This window comes from Hippocampus guttulatus, chromosome 2 (genome assembly GCF_054856545.1).
Source record: "Hippocampus guttulatus isolate MCC_2025c chromosome 2, RoL_Hgut_1.0, whole genome shotgun sequence".
In the NCBI taxonomy this organism is placed as follows: Eukaryota; Metazoa; Chordata; class Actinopteri; order Syngnathiformes; family Syngnathidae; genus Hippocampus; species Hippocampus guttulatus.
This window is the reverse complement of record NC_141262.1, coordinates 4,639,754-4,651,642: the sequence shown is the minus strand read 5'-3', so window position 1 is coordinate 4,651,642 and position 11,889 is coordinate 4,639,754. Positions and strand designations below refer to the sequence as shown.

The 11,889-nt window shown below is 43.7% G+C and overlaps 1 long non-coding RNA gene across 1 annotated transcript; it reads left to right on the top strand.

The window, feature by feature from the left end:
- Nucleotides 1–406: 406 nt before the first annotated feature.
- Nucleotides 407–11,386, top strand: LOC147208262 (uncharacterized). The gene is made up of 3 exons (XR_015103858.1): nucleotides 407–619; nucleotides 687–785; nucleotides 11,255–11,386. It is a non-coding gene; the product is annotated as an uncharacterized LOC147208262 (long non-coding RNA).
- Nucleotides 11,387–11,889: the final 503 nt, after the last annotated feature.

Genomic DNA, 11,889 nt, shown 5'->3' with positions numbered 1-11,889 from the left:
CCCCAGTTGCGGCTAAATGCCCACCAGCCGGCGGGGGAGGAGGTGGGGCCTCACCGGAAGGTGAGGCGCCCAGGGCTCACCCCGCTGGAACGGAGGGAAGTGGGAGTAGCCGCCCCACAACCCTCCTTAAACAAAAATCAGGCGAGGGCCCTTCCGGGGCCCGCACTGAGTGTGAACCTCGCGGGGCACCAGCGAGAGTCGTACCGGGTGTGGGACCCGGGAGGGGGGGCAAGTCCCTGACGGGGGCCGATTGCCCAGGAAGGAAGGAAGGAACGAAGAAGGATTGGCAGGTCTTGTTAGTTTAATGAAAGCTAGATTCTGAAACAGGGCTATGCCCCCAAATGGCTTGATTTGAAGCGGAATCTAACATGTTATGTGTAGATATTAACTGTGCTGCAATTCTTCATCCCACGTGTATTCACGCCAAATGACTTTAAATTTTTATTTTTATTTTTTGCAACGGCCTTCACCCTGGGCGGCTTGAACGGGCTTCTTCCTTGGCGCGCACGACATCCCTGATCATGGCGGCCCAAGCGCGGCGATCCTGTGCCAGGTCAACCGACAGCTTCAGCCAGTCCTGGTTCCACCGTCTCAGACCCACCACCTGGGTGCCGGAAAGGTACGCGAGGTCTTCTTTCATCGTGGTGGCCCAGGTCTTGACTTGTCCACCACGCCGCTTGCGCCAGGCTGGCAAAGGAGCAGGAAGGAGAACATCGCTGATCAACTCGCCCTCCTGGTGGCGCGCCGCATGCCCGAACGGAGTCGGCGTTGCAGGAGAAACGCTGGTAAGGGACGAAGGTGCAGGCAGCGATGAAGGTCAGCAGTGGGGACCCGGTCCGATCGGCGGCGGCGGAGAATTCGGCGGCGGCGGAGAATACGGCGGCGGCAATCGTTATCGAAGACTTCTAGCTTGCGCTGGTCAGCCACTCTCATAGGCCAGGTCTCACAGCCATAAAGCAGGATGATCGCCTGGTAGACACGCCTCTCTGTCACTGCCAAGATCTCGCGCCGACCCCACAGATGGCGTTGTAGGCGCATGAAGGCGGATCTGGCGGTCCCGATGCGATGAACGACTTCTGCTTTTCCTTGCCCCGACGGAACCACAGAGCAGCCGAGATACGTGAAGGAATCGACGTTTTCCAGGGTCACGCCCTCCAGTGACAGCGACCGTTGGTCAGCTGGGTTGGTGAGGGAGGACATGATCTTGGTCTTAGAGGCATTGATGCGCATTCCAACGGTCAGGGCCATTCGATGGATTTTCATCAGCGCGTTTTCAACTTCCTCGAACGTGTTTCCAAGTAGAGCGATATCATCTGCGTACGCCAGGTCCGACACTGCGACATCTCGGCCGACCCTCAAAGCCATAGAGAGCAGTGTTGAGAATGTGATCGATGGCATCGTTGAACAAGGTTGGTGAGATCACGCAGCCTTGTCGGACGCCCGACCGCACCTCGAAGGTTTCTGATTCGTTGCCGTAGGCCCGCACTCGGACTCGCGTTGACCGGTAGTAAATGACTTTCAATGGAAAAAAATAAATAAATAAAAGACTTTTAATGGAGACACATTGGAAAAGGAATTTATTTAAAAATACCGTTTCTCAAGTCAAACAACTTTAATGATCACATAGCACGGTAATGTCCGACAGAGGGCAGATCTAAACTTTATCTGCATCTCTTTTCTTTGATGCCACGTACCTACTCGCCCTAGATAGTGTATAAAAAGATGCCCGCAAATTGCTAGTCCAACAGGAAGCATCCTGTGAAGTGTGAACACGTACGACAGCCAACGCAAATTTCAGGACACATTCCCCACATATCCCAAAGTGAACAGACAATAGACACCGAAGACAGCGGTCACCAACGTGGTGCCTGCGGGCAGCAGGAAGTCCCTGAGGACCATGAGTCACCCGTGGTCCTGTTTTAGAAATAGGTCGCCTGTGTATGGACATCATAATTTTCTAGGACTACCTGTTGTTAGAGCGATCATCTGAAAATGTAAACAGTGGCAAAGATTTATTCACACAAAGTGTTGCATATTGAATATTTATCCGTCTCCCAATGGTGCTCAATGTCTTCATATCAATACTGATCACTAGTGTATGATTAAAGTTAATTTGACAAAAGATGTTACTTCAGAGGTGTGTTTGAAACTGGTAGTCCTTCACGCTAATCAGTCGCCAAGAAGTAACTCTGAGTTTCAAAAGGATTGCCTACCCCGGACATAAGATCTCACCACAACTCAGACTGCAAACAACAACAGCTAACGTAGCACGAGTGTAAGTAGTTGGTTGAAAATTTTTAGTACCGTACTTTCCGCACGATTGGGTGCACCAAAAAGTCTTCCATTTTCTTAAAAGCTCACCGAGCGCCTTAAAATCCGGTCCGTCTTTTGTATGGTCATTACGGTAATACATCGACTCCAAGATGGCTCCTTACTGGAGCCATGCTTCCAATGTTAAAATTTGCTGTTGGTTCAGTGAACTGTGTCGCTGCTTTATTAAATAAGTATGTGTTTCAGCTCCGAAAAAAGGAGAAGTGTGGTGTTAATTTTTTAAAACAGTCTCAACAAATACAGGTACGTCTTTGTCTATCTCCGTGCTTTCTTCCGTTTGCCTCGAGAGGCGTTCAAGACCGCCACCGAAAAACGTAAACTAACGATTACTTCAATGAACCTACAAAAATTGAAAATAATACATCAGAACTGAAAAGCAAGCGAGGATAGAACAAAATAAATTCTATTGCCCCCCCTACAGAATTTATATTGTAATTGCATCATTTGTGAATACACAACAAAAGAATAAATAACTACGACTGACATCTTGTGTTATTTTGACTTCAAGATGGCGCCACCAGGGTGGCTGCCTTTCCAGCAGCTCCTATTTATTTTGTTCTTCTACTTCTTCCTCTCATAACTTTGCTGCTGTGAAGTGGGACTTTCTCCATTGTGAGACTATTAAAGGTTTTCTTATTTTATCTTATCTGATTGTACTCTTGGAGCTACGATGAAGGAAATACCAATGGGGTTTTTCGGAGGCGGTCATGAACGCCTCTCGAGTTGACCGGAAAAAAAGAAGGGAAGGAGACGGACAAAGACACCTGAGTTTGTTGAAAAAATGAGAGCTGTGGTTGTGGTTTTATTATTTTTTTAAACGCAGACTTTATTCATGGTTTTCACAGTGCGGAAAATACGGCAATAGTTATAAACTTTTTTTTGCCTCACCTACCATCCAATCAAGTTTGTGGTGTTCCACAGGTAATTTGCATAGCTTGTTTCAGACTCATCATGCTTATACGATTAGTAGAGTGAGCAGTCCTGTGACTTCACTATACTAATATATGCAAATAAAGACATTTATCAGCATTGTTTTACATAAGAAAAGGACCATCTGTCGTTTAAAAAAAAAAAAAATTCTCCCAACACAAATGTCACAAAAAGTCAGAATTTGACTGTTACCGTGGTTAACACTTGCACTCTGTGGCGGAGAGCCATTTGGAAAATAAATAAACAAATTATTTTAAAGTATGACAAAAGAGCAAGTAGTGGAGCTGTGATGGGAATTTCTTGAGCAAACTCTGAGAGCAAACACTTTAGATGTGAAAAAAAACAAACAATCATAGGTGCTCGACATATCTCACATGAATATATTCTCACATAAATAGTGCGAAATTATTGAAGAACAGTCAGCAAAATGACTTTATTACTATTGACAGGGTATATTAAGGTAATCCAATGTATGAAATTGAAATAGAAATTGTAGCATCTTTTCAATTGTGGCATGTCCTTCAGCTGGCATGGCGCTGAAATACTTTCACTGGTACTCAAATTAGATTTTAAATCCAGCCCAGTATTCCTTCACTCAAGGACTGCCGCTCCCGCCAACATTCAGCCACAGAGGTTCCTGTCACAAGTTTGTTTATGACCAAACAGGTAACGCCACTGCTATCCTGCTGCATTCTCATCAACAAAACACAAGCGCATTTCCTCCCTGGCAGAGAGCCATCTCTCAACTTTGACGACCAAATTAAACTGTCTTGATCCAACACCTGTTACCTCGACACTTAAAATGGCCTTTTCTAAGAAGTCATGCGGGACTACAAAGTGGATTTTCCGGAACCACTGGACTTCAGTCCACTTAATTTAAGCACAGCAATGGTCTATTCTTATTTCTGCAAACCATGCACTGAGGGCTGATGTGGCGCCATTGATGTGCCTCTCTGACAGAACTTAAATCAGCCCGATCTCCATCCCGCCTGTTTCATTTCAAATCCCCTGGCACCGGCAAACCGAGTTGCCGCCGTGTTTACTGTCCTCCAACAGTTCACCTCATGATTTCTGACTCCGAAAAGACTTTTGCTTTAGAAAAATAGATTGTGCAGTTCACTCCAAAGCCTACAAGGATCACCTTCTCCAATATAAAGATGCTTTCTACAGGACTGCTCGAACTACTACTCACCAATCATACAGTTTGGCTCTGGAAACTATAACCAACTCCAGGATGCCTATGCCCTTTGAGAGAATAAGCGGTCGAGAAAATGGATGGATGGACTATCGACTCTTTTAAAAAAAATAGATTTTCCTATTGATTATTCCATCAAATAATTAGGTAATTGGATGGATTATCATAATTTCAGAGAGTCAAGTAAATTACCTTCATGTAAACCAAATGGGTAAGTCCAGGCCAATGAAACGGTATGTAAGGATTATGATTTGTACTATTTGAAGACTCTATTATTTACAGTGTGGATTATCGGCATATTATATACAGTGCCCTATTGTCATATTATAGGTACTGTCCATGCCTAGTGTTTAGTGTGTTCCGTGTATGTAACAACAGCCATAATGGATTTGTGTCACATGAAATGTATAGATAAAGAGACGGTCATAAATCGGACATAAATCAGCTGAGGCTTTAAATGAGCACTTGGACATGCAGTCTAAACCCGGCCTAATAAGTCAAACATATCGGTGCAACAATTCAAAGCAACATATGTCATATGTTATAATAATCAAAATGCTACTGTATTAATCCTGACAGTTGTCAAAATGCCTGTTGTGGGAATTATCTTTTCCACAACAGTAACAAGAGCAGAGAAGTGCTCCTGAAATTTTGCACCAATTTTCAAATTTAACCATCCATCCATCCATCCATTTTCTAATCCGCTTAACCTCATGAGGGTCGCGAGCGTGCTGGAGCCTGTGACATCCTGAACTGGTTGCCAGCCAATCAATCACAGGGCACACACAGACGAAAACCAATCACACCGAGGGACAATTTAGAGTATTTCATTAACCTCCCATGCTTGTTTTTGGAATGTGGGAGGAAACCGGAGTACCCGGGGAAACCCACGCAGGCCCGGGGAGAGCATGCAAACTCCACACAGGAAGGCCAGAGCCAGAAACCTTGCACCTCTGCACTGTGAGGCGGCCGTGCTAACCCAGGGGTGCTCATTACGTCGATCGCGATCGACCAGTCGATCGCGATCGACTGGTCCCAAGTCGATCGCAAGGGGTGTAGAGGACAAAAAAAAACCAACCACTTGTGTTCCGATCTTCGGTCCAAAAAGTTTGGGCACCCCTGTGCTAACCAGTCGACCACCGCGCCACCTCTAAATTAACATCAATTGTACTTCATTCATATAACTAAAAACAACCTTGTACACTAGAACCGCAGTGTTGGTCATGAAAACACCCTCTATACTTCTCTCACAATGTCAGTCAACAGTATAATTGGCATCGTTGCATGATTTTTCTTCACAGTGTGCCTGTGGTGTCTAAGGTGGCTCATTCATGTATGAGTTTGCGCTCTGTAAATGTCAATTGCGTACGTCAGACCACGGTTGACTTAACTCTCAAAAGTGTACACATGCTGTACTTGGTATTTGTTTAAGTCATGTCCGCTTTTATGTCTCCCCACTGTCCCTCAAATCTCTCTATTAAAGGTTAATCTTGAGCTGCTGATTAATTTTTGAGCGGAATGAGTTTCTATCACATCAGACAGCCCTAAGCGTGTGTACGTGTATACAGTCGTACATGTGTGTGTGTGCGTGCATGTGCTTGAGCGTGTTAGGAGTACGATCATGCTAACAGTGGCTGACAGCCTGTTTGAAAGTGAGCTGTTTAATTTTGTAGAATGCTCACGCCCCTAATTCACAGATCAAATTGTGCAACCTTGTGCTGTCACAGCTCATCCCTCTCAGACAGCCATGCACTTTTCTCCAGCAGTCACCAAGGCAGCATTAAAAGCATCTGATGGGTGTAGTCAGCCTTATGGTCTTTGATTTTGAATTGCTGTGAAAAGGGCAGAGGAAGTGAACGCAGAGCAGGATCCAGGGCGAACAAAAGAGAGGGTGTGAACGTGTTGCAAAGCAATGCATCTGATTGGTTCTGGTCCAGCAAGTAGCAGTGCCTAAATTAGATCAAGCCAATGTCTCGGAAAAAGCAAAGCCTCAATTTTCTTGTGACTGCTCCGATTCTACTTACCCTTAGTGAACGGGCACATAAATTATGGGCCCATTTGTGCCCACTGAGATCATTAATTTGCCCTTGGGACAGAATCAGCGTTTTGCTGTCGTTGGTTTGGACAGCCGCATTATGGCACATATGCGCTGGATAAAGGCCAAATAACCAAGAGGACAGACAGGAGTAAAAGTGAAAGCAATTGGCTTTATGATGTTTTGCATCTTTCCATTTTTTTATTGCCCACAGTAGTGCCTCCAAAGTCCAAAGCGCCAAAGGTCTCACAGTTTGGAAATTCGAGCAAAATGTCCAGGAAAAATAATTCCTCCAGAGTGGCACAAACTTTAGCGTGACAAAAGAAGACTTTCAGCATGGTACCTATTTTACATGCGCATTTTGCAAAGTTGGTGATCTTTATGCGAATGACATTCATTGCTGAGAGCTGTTTACAACAACACATTAATATATATATATATATATATATATATATATATATATGAGAAGACTCAATTATACTACAAATTGAGCTGCATATATGTGAGGCCAATTCCCTGCCTGCACGCGTAGCAGATATTGTTAGCAGTAATTGGTTCACATTTACACTTGTCCAACAGCGATGTTAAAATATTACTAAAAACATTGCCTTTAAGGTTAATAATTTTGGCATGCTGATGGTTTGACTCATCTTATTTCCATTACAATTAATCCTCTACTGTATACTTTTATCATTTGAGCAAGCATTACACAGCGGGGCTATTTACTAACTGAGTAAAGATGTGTTCAAGGCATTGCCGAGAACAAATACATTAAAAATACATGTCTGCTACTTTTGCCCATTTAACTCCCCTGGTAATTTGTATCAAGCCAAATTTAGATCTTAGGAGCAAACTAAAGGGCAAATTCAACCAAAAGAACCAAAGAGCCAGTTAACTTCTTATCATCTGATACTAAGGCTGCAATCATTTACATTTTCAGTTGGCAATATCAGGCAGATTTCTGTTACATCTTGAGACAATTGTCCCTCACCCCCTTTACATTTATGCAGCAGTTCATTCTCAAAGCAGACACAATGGAAGTGAGAATGGTCGCCCCCCCCCCCCCCCTCCCAATAAACACAGACTGATTTGTGTGCTGTGTTAAAAATACCAAGATAGTCACCTTGGTTATGTGCTCTCCAGTAGTGTATTGCCTTCGTTTTTGTCATTTTCATTGATCTAAGGCAAGTGCCGGCCCGCGGGCCGGATGTGGCCCGTGAGAATGTTTTCAGTGGCCCCTGGGATGATATTGATTTATCATTAGAACCGTCCCGCGGACCGCAGCAAGCCGGGAGCCCGCAGATCTTTTACCATACTACTTCATTTCAATATTAGTGCAGCAGTCGTTAGCATAGCAGTGACGTTAGCTTGCAGATACCCATCAAAAATGGCAAAACGTAAGGTGGACACTGAGAACCGGGGGTTTCAAACAAGGTGGGAGTCGGAGTACATGTTCATGCACGTAGCTGGAAAACCTGTGTGTCTTCTGTGCGGAAAAAGTGTGGCGGTATTGAAAGAGTAATCTGAGACGACATCATGAAACGAAACACGCGAACAAAAACAAGAATATGGAATGGAGGGGGGAGGGGGATTTCATGAAAAACTGTATACAGTAAATATTCTCTAGTACGGACTCGTGTTTGCGCTGTCCAATTTGTCCTGATAACAGAAATTCCTCATTTGGGAAATGAGCATGGTACATGTCCTTTATGAACCTGCAAGTATGTTGACAAAATGCACGTGTAACAACACAATCAATAAAATACAAAAAAAAAACTGTTTATATAACAAAAACTGCAATACAGGTGTATCCAAAAAAAAAAATCACAACAGTACAATGTGTACAGTATTTTAATGTTTGTTTTTTTTCTGTCTTGGGAAAAAATGTGTCTATTTTGAATTGTTTTGTTGGATGCATTCTTTGGTTTATGACAATGTTTGCCTGCGTGTCATCCAGTTTTCTTGCTAGTTGCAAGTAACTGTCCCGTTGATCACCGATGTCTGGTAATTCTTGTGCATACTGAAGGATTTTTGTTGCCATTTGCATTGCTTCCTTGCTGGATGGTGGCTTGTCATCAGGAGTTGAATCGATGCCTTGTTGTTTAAGGTTTCGTAGATTTGCGTCTTTCCGACTCCAAGTGTCTGCTGGATGCTTTTTAACTTTGTGTCCAGCCTCGCTCAAACGGATGCATTTCACTCGCTCCGCTCCAGTTGTTACAGTTCTTCTACGTTTCGATGCGATGATCTACACGACGTAAGTGAATAAAGTTAAAATCTTTCGCAATTACAGTAAAACGCACGCCAATAAAAAGTCGCTTACACGTCTTCGTTTCGAATCTGATGAATGAAAATGGCGAAGCGAACACGTTTCTTCGTTCGTGTCGAGTGGGTGCTGCTTTTAAGCTAGCGCCGCGTTCTACAGGACGTAAGTGAATAAAGTTAAAATCATTCACAATTACAGTAAAACGCACGGCAATAAAAGCTCACTTGCACGTCGTCGTTTAGAATCTGATGATCGAAAAACGCGAAGTGAAAACTTGTTTCAGCGTTGTCTTTTCCGTCGCATCGGGTGGGCGTTGCGTATATTCAAGCTCCCGCGGCATTACACCTCCATCCGGGTTACGGGTAGTGGAATTTCCGCTTACGCAACTTCCGGTAACATGTAATATCGTAGTCAAAATGTTAATGCATAGGTTTTTATTCCGCGTGAAGGATATTCCTTTCCGTAGAATTCCGGGGATGGGAATATTTACTGTACTTAAAGTTTGTGACGCAGTTTGCCCCGAAAAAAAGCAACTCTTTTTAAACGTGAGCATGAGCAGAAACGCAATTGCAGAGTGAGTAGAGAGAGCAGTTGTCCATTTATCTAAAAGAGCAGCTTGTGAAAAACTTAAAAGATGTCATCGCATATTCCTTGGCTGTGGATGAGAACGCTGAACTTTCTGACGTTGCCCAGTTGTCAATTTTCGTCCGCGGAGTGGACTCCAGCCTCAGCGTAACGGGAGTTTATGGCATCCTATGCATGAAAAAGATACGGCAGTGGGTGCTGCGCAGTTTGCCCGTTTCCTCCCCGACACAGTGGCCCAAGCTGCGCATCCAGGCTGATCAAACGTTGTCGAAAGTTTGGCAGCACATACCTGTGTGAACAACTACTTTCTTTGATGAAGCTGAACAAAACATGACACCGAAGTCGACTTACTGCTGAACACCTTCACTCAATTTTGAGGATTTGCTCAGCTCAGAGCCTGACCCCAAATATTGATGAACTTGTAGAAAAGATAAGACACCACCGAGTATCAGCCTCAGCCTCAAAGAAGTGAATATTACTGTGCAAGTGGGTGTGACTGTGAGTTTTTACTCACTTCAAGTTTCAAAATTAAAGTATAATATTGGCTTTCACTGTATGTTACTTCTCCTTGAAGTGTTGTTTTGGGTTAATACATTTTTGCACTTTGTTGTATTTAAATCCAATTATGTTTTAAAAATATTTTATCGAGTAAATTTCGCCTAGTTTTGCTCAAAGAGAAAATATGGGCTATTGATGGTGCCTTGAATAATACCGGCTTCTTTCATTCATTGTTATGGGTATTTTTATACAAAGGAAATTTGTTTTTTGTGCCTGTTGAAAATGAAAGTTTACTGACAGAGCCATAAAAAAATGTTGCTTTATTTATCTGATCATATTGGAATGTATTTGTTAGGTTTTCAGTCAATTAACTTTGGTTCAATAAACTATATGTGGTCATTTTTCAAATTTTCAATGAACATTCGATCAGTCCGGCCCTCGGCTTGCAGCAACATTTTTTATCTGGCCCTTCGTCCATTTGACTTTGGCACCCCTGATCTAAGGGGACACTATGCTACTTAGATGAGAGAAAACGTGCCAAGCATCAGGGAGTCGACTCTAGATTTTTTTTCAACAACTTCAACAAATCCACAAAGCTTTTCAGCGATACTAGCCGGAGGAGTGACAGCTCTTTATGGCGCATGGAGGCAATGTTGAAGGTGGAGCTTCAACAACTCAACTCAGCTGTATTTATAGAGCACTTTAAAACAACCGCCGCTGTATACGAAGTGCTGAACATGGAGTAAAAAGAATTCATACAACAACATACAGTATAAAACAATAAATTAATATCTAAGACAGTAGAAAGCACAACAAGAGTAAAACTAAAAATCAAGTCTTGTGTATTGAGTCAAACACCAAAGAGTAAAAATGAGTTTTAAGACAAGTTTTAAAGATGGGCAGCGACGGGGCTAGCTTCATTCAGTGGGAGCTCACTCCAAAGGGAGGGACCAGCGACCGAAAAGGCTCGATCCCCCCTGAGATGTAAGGTGGGGCGAGGGCATTTACATATTTGAAAACAAATAATAGGATCTAAAATAGAACTCTAAAATGTATAGGGAGTCAGTGAAGGGATGCCAGAGGAGGACTTATTTGCTCCCTCTTATGAGTGGCAGTCAAGAGGCAAGCAGCAGCATTCTGGACCAACTGGAGACGCTTAATGGAGGATTGGCGGACTCCAAATGAAAGTATATTACAGTAATCCAGCTGGGATGTGACGAAGGCATGAATTGCTGTTTCAAAGTGCTCTTGAGAAAGGAGAGGATGAAAGAAGCCGAATTTAACAACAACAACAACAGTGAGGATTTTGAACTCCACTCCCATCGATTCATCTTGTAAACCTATGCTCCCTGCCTAACAAAAGGAGCTTCTCCTCCTCAAAAGGTTTTTGAATGTTCTGCTGCTCTCTGCTTTTCAGAAACTTGGATCAGTGTAAATTTGCCCGGCTTCCAAGTTCACCATGTGTCATGGAGCTGTTGGCGGAATACGAATCAACATCAACAAAAATGGTGTAAGGATCGATGTCACGGAGCTCAACAAACAATACCAGCCCGGATGTGGAGTCGCTATGAACGGTAAGTCATTCGATTCACCCCTCGAGTTTTCCTCATTTCTGCTTTCCCGAGTTCACATCCAACCACAAGATAACGTGAACGTTTCGCGACAAACACTGGTCGACCAAGTGAATGAACAAAGGAACCCAGTTTCACCCCCTCATCATCCAAGGCGACTTCAGCAGAGCAACACTTGAACTTCATGAATATAAGCATCACATTGATTGTTCTACCATTGGAAGGCAACATTCTGGGTCACTACTTCGCTGTACCACACTGAAAGATTCATATCGCTCTGTTGTCCTCGCAGCTCTGGGTTCGTCTGACGATAGTTCAACCCACTTCATTTCTACATAGAGGCACCGACCTACAGAGTGTGCCATGTTTCCTTAAGATGAATACCATGTTTCCTTAAGATGGAACCCAATGGGAGCAGATACAGCGAGAACAGCAGAGGCCCCAGAATTGAGCCCTGTGGAACACCACATGACAGGGGAGC